The sequence below is a fragment of the Penaeus japonicus genome, unplaced genomic scaffold (assembly GCF_977035675.1).
Source record: "Penaeus japonicus unplaced genomic scaffold, GWHDUDI00000001_assembly GWHDUDI00000006, whole genome shotgun sequence".
NCBI lineage: Eukaryota > Metazoa > Arthropoda > Malacostraca > Decapoda > Penaeidae > Penaeus > Penaeus japonicus.
In genome coordinates this window covers 31,734,127-31,746,547 of record NW_028234408.1, presented here as the reverse complement: position 1 = coordinate 31,746,547, position 12,421 = coordinate 31,734,127, and the positions used below count along the sequence as shown (strand labels likewise).

The window sequence follows — 12,421 nt, the reverse complement described above, 5'->3', positions numbered from 1 at the left end:
GCTATGTATATTTTGTTGTTTTATTTCATGCTTTTGCAGCATTTATGTTTTTTTCCAGATTTTGTGCCGTGAAGTTGCAAATATTGCTTTGCATCACCTAAAAATGAAATTATTTCATCTGCAACCCTTTAAAGTCACTTGAAACTCTTTCTGCAGATGCACGAACTGCTTCACAAGACTTGGAGAATTCCTTTCTAATTTCATTCGCCTGTAAGAGTTGGGCATCATGGAGCTTTTTGTTGCTCAGGCTAATAGCCTTGTAGCATTACTCCCTCTCTGAGGTTTGGTCCCTCTTTTTGCCCTTCCTATGAGTTGTTGAAGAAGGTGATGAAATGGTTGAAGGAGATGGTGGTTCACCACAGGCAGATGGTGGAACTGGGGTCAGTGGTGGAGCTGTTGGCAGAGAGGGTTTTCTAGGAAGTAAAGGAGGTCCTAGAGGGCTTGGAATTGCAGGAGGTATAGAAAAGTCCTGCTGTCTGAATGAAGGACCTTCATCAACCCATTCTGAAATTGACATAAATGAAGAAATGATAGCGATTAAACGTTTTAAAATCTGTTTCTACAGAGTTACATGTGTGGGTGGGTGGGTGACAGACATACACATATTTGGCGTAGCTGATTCTGAATCATATCAAAGAATGTAGATGAAACGCTGACACAAGAGAAAACATAATTCTAATATTGCAACTGCTTATCGTTGATTTCTAACCTGAATTGTTTGCTAATGCCTCGTGTTTATTCATGAGTAATCTCTTAATATAATTCAAATAAATTATCCTTTATCACAAAATGTATGTTTAATATAATAAACACTCAGAAAACGTTCAATATTACTTACGTTTCGCGCATGTACTCCCAAGCTCGATTTAGCTGAGTTGCTGTATAGATGGCATTAAAGCTGGCAGTTATGCTCTCCCGTGCTTGCTGCTTGCGACTGATGATCCCAGGGTCGTACATTTTTTAATCTATGCGATGACTATGGTCAGCGATTAGAGAAATCAACATTTTTCTCTGATTTTCCGTGAGCGAACTAGTTTTATCCTTCCCGCTCGCCATGGTTGTTCGATCATCTGGCGCGCTTTCTGCGTACGCAGGGTTACCAACTGTTGCAAATATTCGGACCGCCCGAAAACGTTTTGGGGCCGGCTCACCGCACTGCCTTGACGTTTGAAAAAATCGATTTGAGTTTTCGGGCCGGCCCCACGCAATTTATTTTCGGGTTTGTAACGCCCGAAACCTGATGTTTAAAAAAACGGCCCTTAGTCTGTTGGAACTAATAACCCCCCCACAAATAAGGTAGTTGATGCCAGACACAGGGTTTGTACGGTTCAGTTTTATTCCATAACGCAAATAGTCTGATGTTCTGGTACACGATAGATATATTCACTACAGCACAATGATCACAGTAATAAACAATATCACAACACGTATAAACAGATGGAGAAATCAGGCGTCAGTGGTAGCGCAGTCGATTCCCGGTCTATCTGTATGTTCCAGACATCCTACTTATATGGAAGGGGTTTCCAACCGCCGTCCCCAACGGTGGTTATGGGGGAAGGTAGTCTGAAATGTAGGAGGTGTGACTGTCAAAGGTATTAAAAGCTCTTTTTGAGGGTCTAGGTACTTGGGAAGGCAATTATGTGCAAACCATCCATCCGTCAAAGTTGACCCGACCTGACCTGGTGATTGCCTCACTAGTGTGATATTCATACGATATTTGTGTAATTATTGATTGCTGTATTTAATATCATATATAAGCACAATATATAATTCTCACTACGCTCGGCCATCTACTTAGAAAGTCGTCCTCGACTTGCAAAGATATATAGCATCATAATATTGATCATGCATCGGCGAAAAGTGCTAAAACAAGGGAAAAAGAGAAATAATATATGCGTTTACTATATCTCTCTTTCACCGTGAATGTGAAAATTCAACACCCCGAGTGATCAAACATCCTGATTGTGCAACGAAAACCACACAGTTGCGAAGGTGCGCTGGTCCTCGAGATGGCGGTGTCGGGACATCAGGGTTGACAAGGCTGGTTTGCGAGCCGTTCTGATGGAATCATCTTCAACTTTCAGACTTGGAATGAAGTCATAGAGTGCTGCTCGATGCATATATAACAATTTCATTGATGATTGGCAGTAGAAGATATAATATAGTGCATGTATATAGATATATCAAAATATTATTTAGGGAAAGCTGAAGTAATGACGATTAACTTAACTTACTTGTTCCTCTGTGCATCACGTCGACAGATGATGCGGCATGTAGTTTAACCGACACACTCGACAGGAAATATGTAGATAGCGGCGCAGAAGGGGTAAAGTAAGTAATCAGATGGTAACCAACCTCTGCAATTCTGTTAAGAGTACTAAGGGAGACATGAATTCCATTGCAACAATTGTAACATCAGAATAGGTTGCTGGAATAAACTCGGAAAAGAAAATTAATTAACAGATGCAGGGAAGGTGGGAACATATTGCAATACGATGTCAAGATGATTCATATTATGTGACCTTAGCTGTAGTAGTTCTGAAGAGTAGATATAGGTATACCAACTTTGATTTCAGAGAATGCATATGACGTTTTGAATTGTAATGGGAGGCCTGGAGTAAGAAGGGAAGTTAATATCCAGTGTAAGTAGAAATAGAATCACAAAACAGAAGGAATTCATTACCACTGTGCGATATTTTAATAAATCTGAAAGTAATAGAATTAAACTTCGCATTAACATGTGGAAATTAATAATTACTAATATGACCACACACGTGCTGGTGGTATCTCTTCTTCTTAACGTGACCGTGCGCTAAGTCAATTTGCTACAGGAGCAATACTTAAGACTCTGTTAGCCGAAAAGCTGCTGGAGCTGTGCTGGGCGACAAGTAACCGTGCTCGCGGTACTTCGTAGTGGACCGTATTATATAGGTTGGTACATCAGACGTCTTCTCGTGAGACCGTCGTGGCTCTCTCAGCGAAACATCGGGGCAGGCCCGGAATAATTCTACAATAAATTACTGATTTGGCGGTCCTTGAGATGAATGAAAGAAAGAAAAAAACACCCGGGTCTCATCCTCATGGATGTGGGCTGTGGTAGTCCGAGACTGGATAAATGGAATGAGAAACCGAATCTTGTCCTCAAAGTGGTTAATTTTCTTTAACAGAGATGCTAAGCCAAGATTGGTAAAAATAATGAATGAGTGTATGAAAATTAAAACGAAGTCCAGAAGCATTATCAATATCGAGAGTTTACAGTCGTCAATGTAGCAATCAATTAAGTAGGCTTAGAGAGAAGGAATCAGTAGAAAGTTGAGAAATATGATACAAGGAACTATCCATTTAATGTTCAACCATAAGCAATTATCCACTTAATGTTCAACTATAAGCAACTATCCACTTAATGTTCAACCAAACAAGAGTAGTAAAAGAATTATTGTGGATGGCACATGTCGTCCTACCGAGTTACTAAATATTCGTTTATGCCTTGTCATCCTAGTTGGGGTGTCAAAGTGTGTATGTGAACAGAAAAAATAACAATAGTTAATGCAAGAATGCAAAGGGTAGAACTTATTATTACAGTGAGTTTTGTGTGTATGTTTGAAAAAGATGGTAAATCGTATTCAGTGATATATGTCTATGTAAAAAATGAGTGAATTAATAAAAGAATAACATCGCCATTTACGTTATATTACTTACAATAAAACGTTAACTTAAGATAATACAATAATAGAATTAGAATATAAATACGCAAACAGATAAAACATAACACTAAATAAAGTATGTAACAAACGAAAAAATATTACAAAAAAAATATATATATGTAAATCGTTGAATTACCACATTGGTCTTGATAGACAGGTCTGATCATCGCAATGTAACATTTTACTTCAGTGAGGTCATGAATGACCGCGAAGACCCTGTGAAATACGTACGAAATGACCTAGTCAAGTGTCTTTTTAAGTAGCTCAAATACATATAAATATGCTTATTAAAATACATATAGTATTTGTTAAAGAAAAGAAGAAGAAAAAATAAATGTTACTGAAATTAAGACAATGTCAATACTTTCATAATAATTAGCTGGTACAATAAAATCAATCACATAAACTATGAAAGATTCGCATTAGACATATGCGAATAATCAAATAATGATAATGATGAAGTTAATCCGAGTCGGAAATATTTTGTGCAATAACTGATCCGTTTGATAGTACACTGTTAGAAAAAAAAATTGTCTTTTTTTTTGTTTAGTTACAGAATATTGTCCGTATTTCTGAACGGAGAATGTGCTGCATATGAAAATTACATATCTTGCTCCGTAATTTTACGGAGAATGGATGACATATAAATTATGCTTGTTTTATCCGCATTTTCTACGGAGAACACGTAAAAATTCGTGTAATAATATGGAAAATCTTCCATTTTATACTTATCTTTTTATGTAAAAAAATTACGGTCGTTCTCCGTCGGCCATGCACACTTTATTATTTTTTTATATATATTCACAAGTTCAATAATGTTTTCTTTATAAAATGTTAAGGTTGTGTCATTGAGTATGCCGCATATCTGAAGGTAAAAGAAATTCGTAAGAACTACGTTATATGATATATAATGTGATGCTTTAATCAGAATGTATAGCAGTTGGTGGCAGTGTCTATTATACTGGATTTGCGGTGCCTCCCACAAACGCGACTTAGGTGATTTTGAACATGTACTCTCTGAAGAAACTACGACACAAATAGTGAGCATTCAAATGTATTTTGTTCAACTTTGGATGCATGGTATTAAAGTATAAATAATTTTAATCACGTGTGGTGTGCTTCTGCCGCTTCATTTGTTTTTTGTTTTTTGTTTTATTTACATCTTGGGATAAGCGCCGTTTCCCGCCTATTTTCCTGGTAGCTGGCCGCTGGTACGGTTTCTCCATGTAAATTTTGTTAGTTGCAACGAATTTCAAGTTATCCACCAACCAAACCTGGTCATCTGGGCTACAAAACTCTGCAGGATCTACCAACCAACATTAGGATCGCCTGGATTGTATGTAGTCAAAGTGTTGTCCCTATTTTGTAGGCGTAAATAACTGAAATTTAAAAAAAATATCAATACAGAGTAATTTTATGCTTAACCGACACAAAACCATTTGTGATTTGATACAGCCCCCTAGGCAAGCATATTGGCCGAAACAATGCCATTCTTTTAATCATAGGCTACAATTTATCTTGAGCAACATAATAAACATTACTCAATATGGACCCATAGTATGCATGTGCATTGTGTGGCCATGTTTCTCGATCTGTGAAGGCTTATGTTAACCACTGTATATTTCATAATAGTGAGTCTAAGGTGGCCTATAAGTGTCCAGTGAAGAAATGTATTAGACAATTTTTCTCTTACTCAGGGTTAAAGGCTCACATATACAGAAATCACCAGTGTAAAAGCCATGATGTTAATCATATTTTTTTTGTTTCAGATAAGAAATTAAAATGTGATATACCGTTATGTTCACAAATTTGCAAGGGATATAGAAAATTACTTAAGCATTTAAGGCAGCACATACAGGATGGGGTTACAGTGAAATGTCCATTTGAGAAATGTTGCAAATCAGTTAAACCTAAATCTTCATTTTCTTCTCACGTTAGTAGCTGCCATAAATATAATAATGTGCACAACAGTTTAGATAGTGAGATCACAACTGAGGTGTTAGAAGGTGGGTCAAGTGGTTAAACAGATAACAAGAAGTGGTGACTGATAAAAAAAATATACATATATACGAGAGAAAGGTAGCCTTTCTTTATTTAAACTTGCAGGCCAAACTGATACCTGTATCAGTTATTCAAAATATTGTAGAAAAGTTTCAGAGCATTCATCCTCTTGCCTTGTCCAGTTCCCTCAATAACCTTAAGAGTTCCTTAATGGATTTGAACATAGAGGAAAACAAAATTCATGAAATTACACGCAGCATCATTAATACAGACATGTTTCTGGAATGCAACAATGGTGTACTGAGGTCAGAATATTGCCATAATATGTATTTTAAGGACATGTTCAGCCACAGTAAATTTTCTTAGAGAAAAATAAGCATAACAATGTTCGTATCAATACGTCCCTATTAATTTAACACTTACTTCTCTCCTAAATGATGCTTCAGTGTAGAAAGAATTCAAAATTACTGAAAACTCTGCCAAACAAACGACAATCTAAATTACAATCCTTCAGTGACTGTACAGATGAAAACCCTAGTACCATAAAGATAATATTGTACCAGGATGCATTCGAAGAGCGTAATCCCCTAGGATTACGCACTGTTAAAAAAAAAAAAAAAAAACATACAATATTAGGTGTGTACATGTCACTTGGTAATTTCCGACCATATCAACACTCCATTGTAGACAATACATTATTAGTATTGTTATGTAAAGAAGTAGATTTCAAGGAATTTGGGCAGGGCAAAGTGTTTGAGAAATTATTTGAAGATCTGAAAAGTAATGGAATCCTTGTACAAAATGAAAAGTTTAAAGGCTCAATACTTTTCATCACTGGTGAAAACTTGGGGTAACATGGTATAGGTGGATTCATTGAAAGTTTCAGTAATGTAGAATATTTCTGCCGTTACTGTAAAGTTTCCGCACAAGAATTTCACCATGATCCATTGAAAGTTGGTTCAAAATGGAATGCGAATAACTACAATGCAGCGCTTTTAATTCTCTCAGGTAATAGATTGTTAATGTAATAGATTGTTAATGTCATCAAATTCAATTCTGTATTCAATTCCTTGAAATATTTTCACGTACCTGATTCAGGGCTGACTCCATGTTTAACTCATATTTATCAAACACTTGACTACCGTGTAACAGTGGTTCCATGATGATGAACTAAATCATAGGTTAAGTACATTTCGTTATCTAGGATCTGATCCAAACCATGTCCAGTTGCTGTAAATGGAGAAAAGTTAGGGGGCCAAGCCATACAGAACCGGAATTTTATTAGATTATTACCGATTATAATGCATGATAGAATATGTAATACTGAAGATTCATACTTTGATTCCAGCAATGGACGAGATTAAGAAGAGCATTTTGTCCTGCCAGACATTGATCCTGCTCTTCTACAGGAAATTATTCATCACCTAAAGCGGCCCATACACGATCAGTTATATTGCGCAAGTCTGGTTGCACAATATAATTGACAATTTAAAGTTTCCCACAACAGGTCAATATAATTGACCCTTTAATTGTGCAAATCAGGCTCAGTTTGGTCTTGCAATTCGCTGAGAAAGGATGGAGGATTTTGACCCAGCAATCGCCGTGGCGGTTGCTCTTGTTGTAGAAGAGGAAACCGATGTTCCAAAAAGGAAACATGCAAAATGGTCAAAAGATGGGTTTCTGCAGCGCTCAATGCTTGGACACACCAAATTACTATGTGAACTGAGCCATAATGAGCCAAGTGATCTTAAAAACTTTCTGCGCATGGATGCTGAGTCCTATAATGAGCTATCGCAAATGGTCGATCCTGATTGAAAAACAAACTACAAATATGCATCAGCCCATCTACTATCTCCTACGGAGCGTTTATCAATTACACTGCGTTACCTGGCCACGGGAAATACATTTGAAGATCTGAAGTTTGTCAGTGCTATTGCTCCACAAACCATCGGCAAAATTGTTATTGAAACCTGTGAAGCCATCATCAGCTGCTTGCATGAGTACATAAAGGCAAAATTAAGTTTCTTGTCAAATATGTATACATACATCTTTATGATTTATGAAATGAAACACCAAGTCAATAGTTAGTTTTTAATCAAATTAGTAATTTTAACATTTACAAAATTTTATAAGCTCGAGAAGTAATTGGCCAGAGAATACAACTGTCCATCGGGAGTGTTACTTGAGAGATCCACTTGTTGGGGTACAGTTTCGCCTACAGCGTTGTAGGATGAATAAGGTACAAATGTAGCCAACTGATCAGAAATGGTCTAAAATGGTGTAAGTGAACGGCTCTGTGTCCAGTATTTATTGTTTATTTGGACTGAATTCCTTTTCAGTGTACCCATCTGTCCCTATCCTCAAAAAGTATTTCATTAATAGCTTTCTTTGCGAACAACTGCTGGTCTGGAGTCATCTTTCAGAGTTCAGCTGCCCATGTCTTGGCTTGGCTAAGATAGACGTCTTCGGGACCTTGGTGTAGTCGTTCAGAGGCAAGCTTCATCATTCTTAACTGGCGTGACTGAACTTCTCGTCTTCATCCATTTGACAGGTTTCTGGAGAGACTCCTTGCTCATGAAAGGAGAAGACTTCAGTGTTGACTGCGGCTCTCTAAACATGTTTCTGGGAACGTCTGTTTCTACTTCTACATCCTGAGAACATAAAATTGTTTTTATCATTATCAATTCATCATGTGAATAAGGCATTATTATATGAGTGTTGGCTGATTGTGAAAGGTAATTTCATAAGAATACAAAATTAGTCAACGAGGTGCAAAGTGAGTTATAAATTGAGATAACCTCTGGCAGCCAGCCAACGCTCATATAATAATGCCATTATCATTAGGTCTGTAAACAAAGAAAACTCTTTTTCTGCCAAGTATGCTAAAGAGAAAACTGGACTGTAGTACTTTCGTTAATGAATTAATGCTGTGTCTGTGGAAAAGATGGTTCTATCGTGACCTAATGATCGTGTGAAGTGTTTCATCCAGTTAACATAAAACTCATTAAATTTCATTTTGCAGATGCGGCAGTGGCTGAAAGTCTTCGAAGGATTTCGCAAGAGCTGGAATTTTCCGCACGCTCTAGATGCGGTAGATGGTAAACATATTGCTATAAAGAAACCACCAGGAAGTGGGTAGTACTTCTTCAATTACAAAAAGTTATTCAGCATCGTGTTAATGGCGGTAGTAGATGTCAACAATGAATTTATAGTCGCCGAAGTTGGTGTGAACGGAAGAATGTTGGATGGAGGTGTGATTTCTCATACAGATTTTGACCGTATGATGGACAATCAAGAACTCGCAATTCCTCCTCCAGAAAAAAAAACTTTGTGATGAAGTGATGCCAATGCCTTACGTTTTTGTAGGGGATGATTCCTCTCTGACCGAAAATTTCATGAAGCCATATCCTGGACGTGGCGCTGAAGAGGATGATATCTACAATGAGAAATGCATTTTAACTACCGTTTAAGTAGACCGCGCATGGTGGTGGAAATTAATTTGGAATTCTTGCTTCAAGGTTCAGGGTGTTCCAAAGGCAGATGCTGCTTTCACCAGAAAAGGCTCAGACAGCAACGTTAGCTTGCTGTTACCTACACAATTTCTTGAGGAGGAAGTCCAAAAGATACATCATGCAGGGAACTGTGGACTGGGAAGATGAGAATGGAACTGTCCATGGGGGGTCATGGCGAGATTCGCAGATTGAGACACACGGGTTGCAAGCGACACAGAGGAGAAATGCCTCCGATAAAGCAAAGGACATATGGGATATGTTCAGACGCTACTTCTGTACTAAAGAATCTGTACCATGGCAATGACAATCACATCACTTTGTGTAACTCTTAATATAAGATAAAAAAATAATAAATGGTTCTATACGAATTGCTCTTTTTTTAATACATCTTTTCTTGTGAATGTGTGAATCTTCAGTACTAAATTTATTTTAAGAAATGTAGTGCATGTTAAAACCAGTTATACATCTGAAAATGACGGTAAAATTTTGCTTTAATACATAATCGATTTTTAATTTAAAAACACATTTTTCTTATGTATTTCACCGCAAAAGTAACAACTCATTTATTTTAAAATGTCGTTCAATGCTAGTTTACAAAATACAGGCAATTTAAATACGCTCTGCAACACTCACGCGCCATGAACGTGACATAAGAAAATGTATTTTTAAATTAAAAATCGATTCTATGTTAAAGTAAAATAATACCAAAATTACATACCTCATGAAAAGGCCCGCTGTCGCCTGCAGTCGATGCTAGACATGTCTGCTTTGTGAGTGTACTCCTCGATTTTGCTGGGATTTCTTGGTCGTTGAGGAAGGTGAGGGCTTGAAAATACCACAACGTTGGTTCATATACCTGGTCCGTCCTTGCGCCAGATTTTTCCGAATCCAGCACTTTTTTTCAATTCTTTGCGATAGTTGGTTCAATATGAATTGGTCTTTTTTTTTTTTACATCTTCTCTTGTGTAGTTTGGGTACTTTTCCTGGATTTTTTCAACCAACATAGCGTAAGCTGCATCTTTCTTTCGTCTGTTGCTGTAATCATCACTTTTTACTTTCCATAGGGCTGGTAAACTTTTATAAACTTTGATGCACTCCAGTTGGGATGTCCTGTCTTCTTGTTTGTCAGACATGTTGACGGTATGAAATCTAGTAGACATGATTTTATTGCACAATTAAATTGACGGTCACCACAGTCGGTCAATTTATTGTGCAATCAAATGGACTTGCGCAATAAAGTATCAAACAGAAATTGATTCACTCAATACAATTGTGCAAGTCTTCAATATCGCCCATACACGGTCAATTTAATTGTCAATTCAGAGTATTGGCAATGAAATTGTGCAATATAATTGATCGTGTATGGGCCACTTAATAGATGATGTAGGGGTGACTTCAAGTACATACAGTATGAAGACTTACCTATGTTAAAACATATACAATGTAAAAGGTATCTGGATAGTTTAAAAATTGTAGGTTAATTACATACAATATACAGTATACAATCCAGAGTTTTAGAATGGAGTGGAGATTGTTACACTGAAGTTTAGGAAGGGAATTTTGTGTTTAATCGATTTGGACCTAGTAATGAGAGAGAACCGTTGTGTGGCAAGGAGCTGAATGAGTGTATAGAAGGATTGGGAGAAATTAGGTGTTGAAGTATAGTTCAAGGTTGCCTGCAAAAGGGATATATGACTAGCTATGACTGAGGAGATGGAAGAGATTAAAGTGGTAAATGCTCAAGTGCAAGGAAAGAATATATTATTATAGTTAGTATGAGTAGATGCATACCTCTTTGACATTAAAATTCATTGCTCTATTTACACTGAAACTTTTTATTTCAGATACGAGTGAGAGTGAATGTCGGACAACAACTGTTCCAAAACAAGATGAGCAGTTAATCACCACTGCTAGTACCTCACAATGAAGTTCCTGTAGTGTTATGGCAAATTTAAGTCCTACATGGGCTGATGACTTTGAGGTGCCTTGGAATAAACTCCCTCAGAGATTTATTGTCCCAATTAGGAAAAGGTATGCGGCTCAGCCCAAAGGCTCGCAGAGAAATGATACGAATAATGTGTGTTGATATAGCTAACATGACTCTCAAGCCTGGAAAAAAGCTCTTGCTTTTATTGCTCTAAAATTGTGAACAAATATCCAAAAGAGTTTCAAGGACAATGTTGAGGGCATTATAGTAGGAACTGGCTATGATAGTGTCCTAAGACAGTTGATGTGTAGGTTTGAAAATATTAATAGAAACTCAAATGTAACACCAAAGAAGCGTAAACGAGAGGAAGATGGTAATGAAAATAATGAAAGCAATAAAAAGGAGATTGTACATGACTTCTATGGATGTATTAACTATATGCCTAATACCTACCCAAGTGGAGACTCAGAGGCAACTCAACAAGAAAAAAAAAATCACTGTTAAAAGAAAAGTACCTGTGTAGTGCCTCAGAAGAAGTTGAAACATTAATGAAGGAATGTTACATATTACAAAGAAAATAAAAAGTACATGAAAAAAGCATGCTCACTCTACGTACTGAGTGGCCTTTCCTTTTTCAACCAAATGGAATGTTCACTCATTTCAATGAACTAAATGTTCACTCATTTCTATGAACTAACTGGGATAGACATTCAGCAAAAGGTAGAAGGGAACTTGGCAAGAAATGGGGATCAGATACTAAACTGGACGAAAAAAAAAATGTGTAGACCTCCTGGAGGCAAAAACAATCTTAAAAAACAAAACACCAGAAGTACCAGCCATGATTGCCAGTGTACTGTCTCATTTCAAAGAATATTAAAAATCAGTTTATCAATTAGTGGAGGTAAGCCTTGAATCTATTATTGTTTTTGCATATAAGTTTTTAAAAAATCTTAAAACTGTTAAAATTGCAGCACAATTCAAGTTATATTTGTTTGCAGCTCAAAATAATGAATTTGTTTTTTTCATTGTTTCAGCTAATACTGGCGGAATCAGCTGTAAAGAGTCAGCTACAGAAGACTCCATGCTTAGTTGTTGTTGGTACGTAAGTGATAAATAACCTTATTGTGTACACAATTGTACATGGGACCCAACTTCAGTTATGAGTAGTGAACCTTCACACCCAATAGTATTTGTTGCAGTGATTTCAATGAGGATACATTCACTTCAAAAATTATTTGTAAACTTACGTTAAGTTCTGAAGGTGTGAAATCAATATT

The 12,421-nt window shown here is 36.8% G+C and overlaps 1 pseudogene across 1 annotated transcript; it reads right to left on the bottom strand.

Moving 5' to 3' along the window:
* Positions 1-7,804: 7,804 nt before the first annotated feature.
* LOC147471698 (uncharacterized) lies at positions 7,805-12,076 on the bottom strand (annotated as a pseudogene). Its single transcript, XR_015191072.1, has 3 exons — positions 9,936-12,076; positions 9,297-9,352; positions 7,805-8,239 (listed from the first exon to the last, which is right to left on the bottom strand). The product of XR_015191072.1 is annotated as an uncharacterized LOC147471698 (transcript).
* Positions 12,077-12,421: the final 345 nt, after the last annotated feature.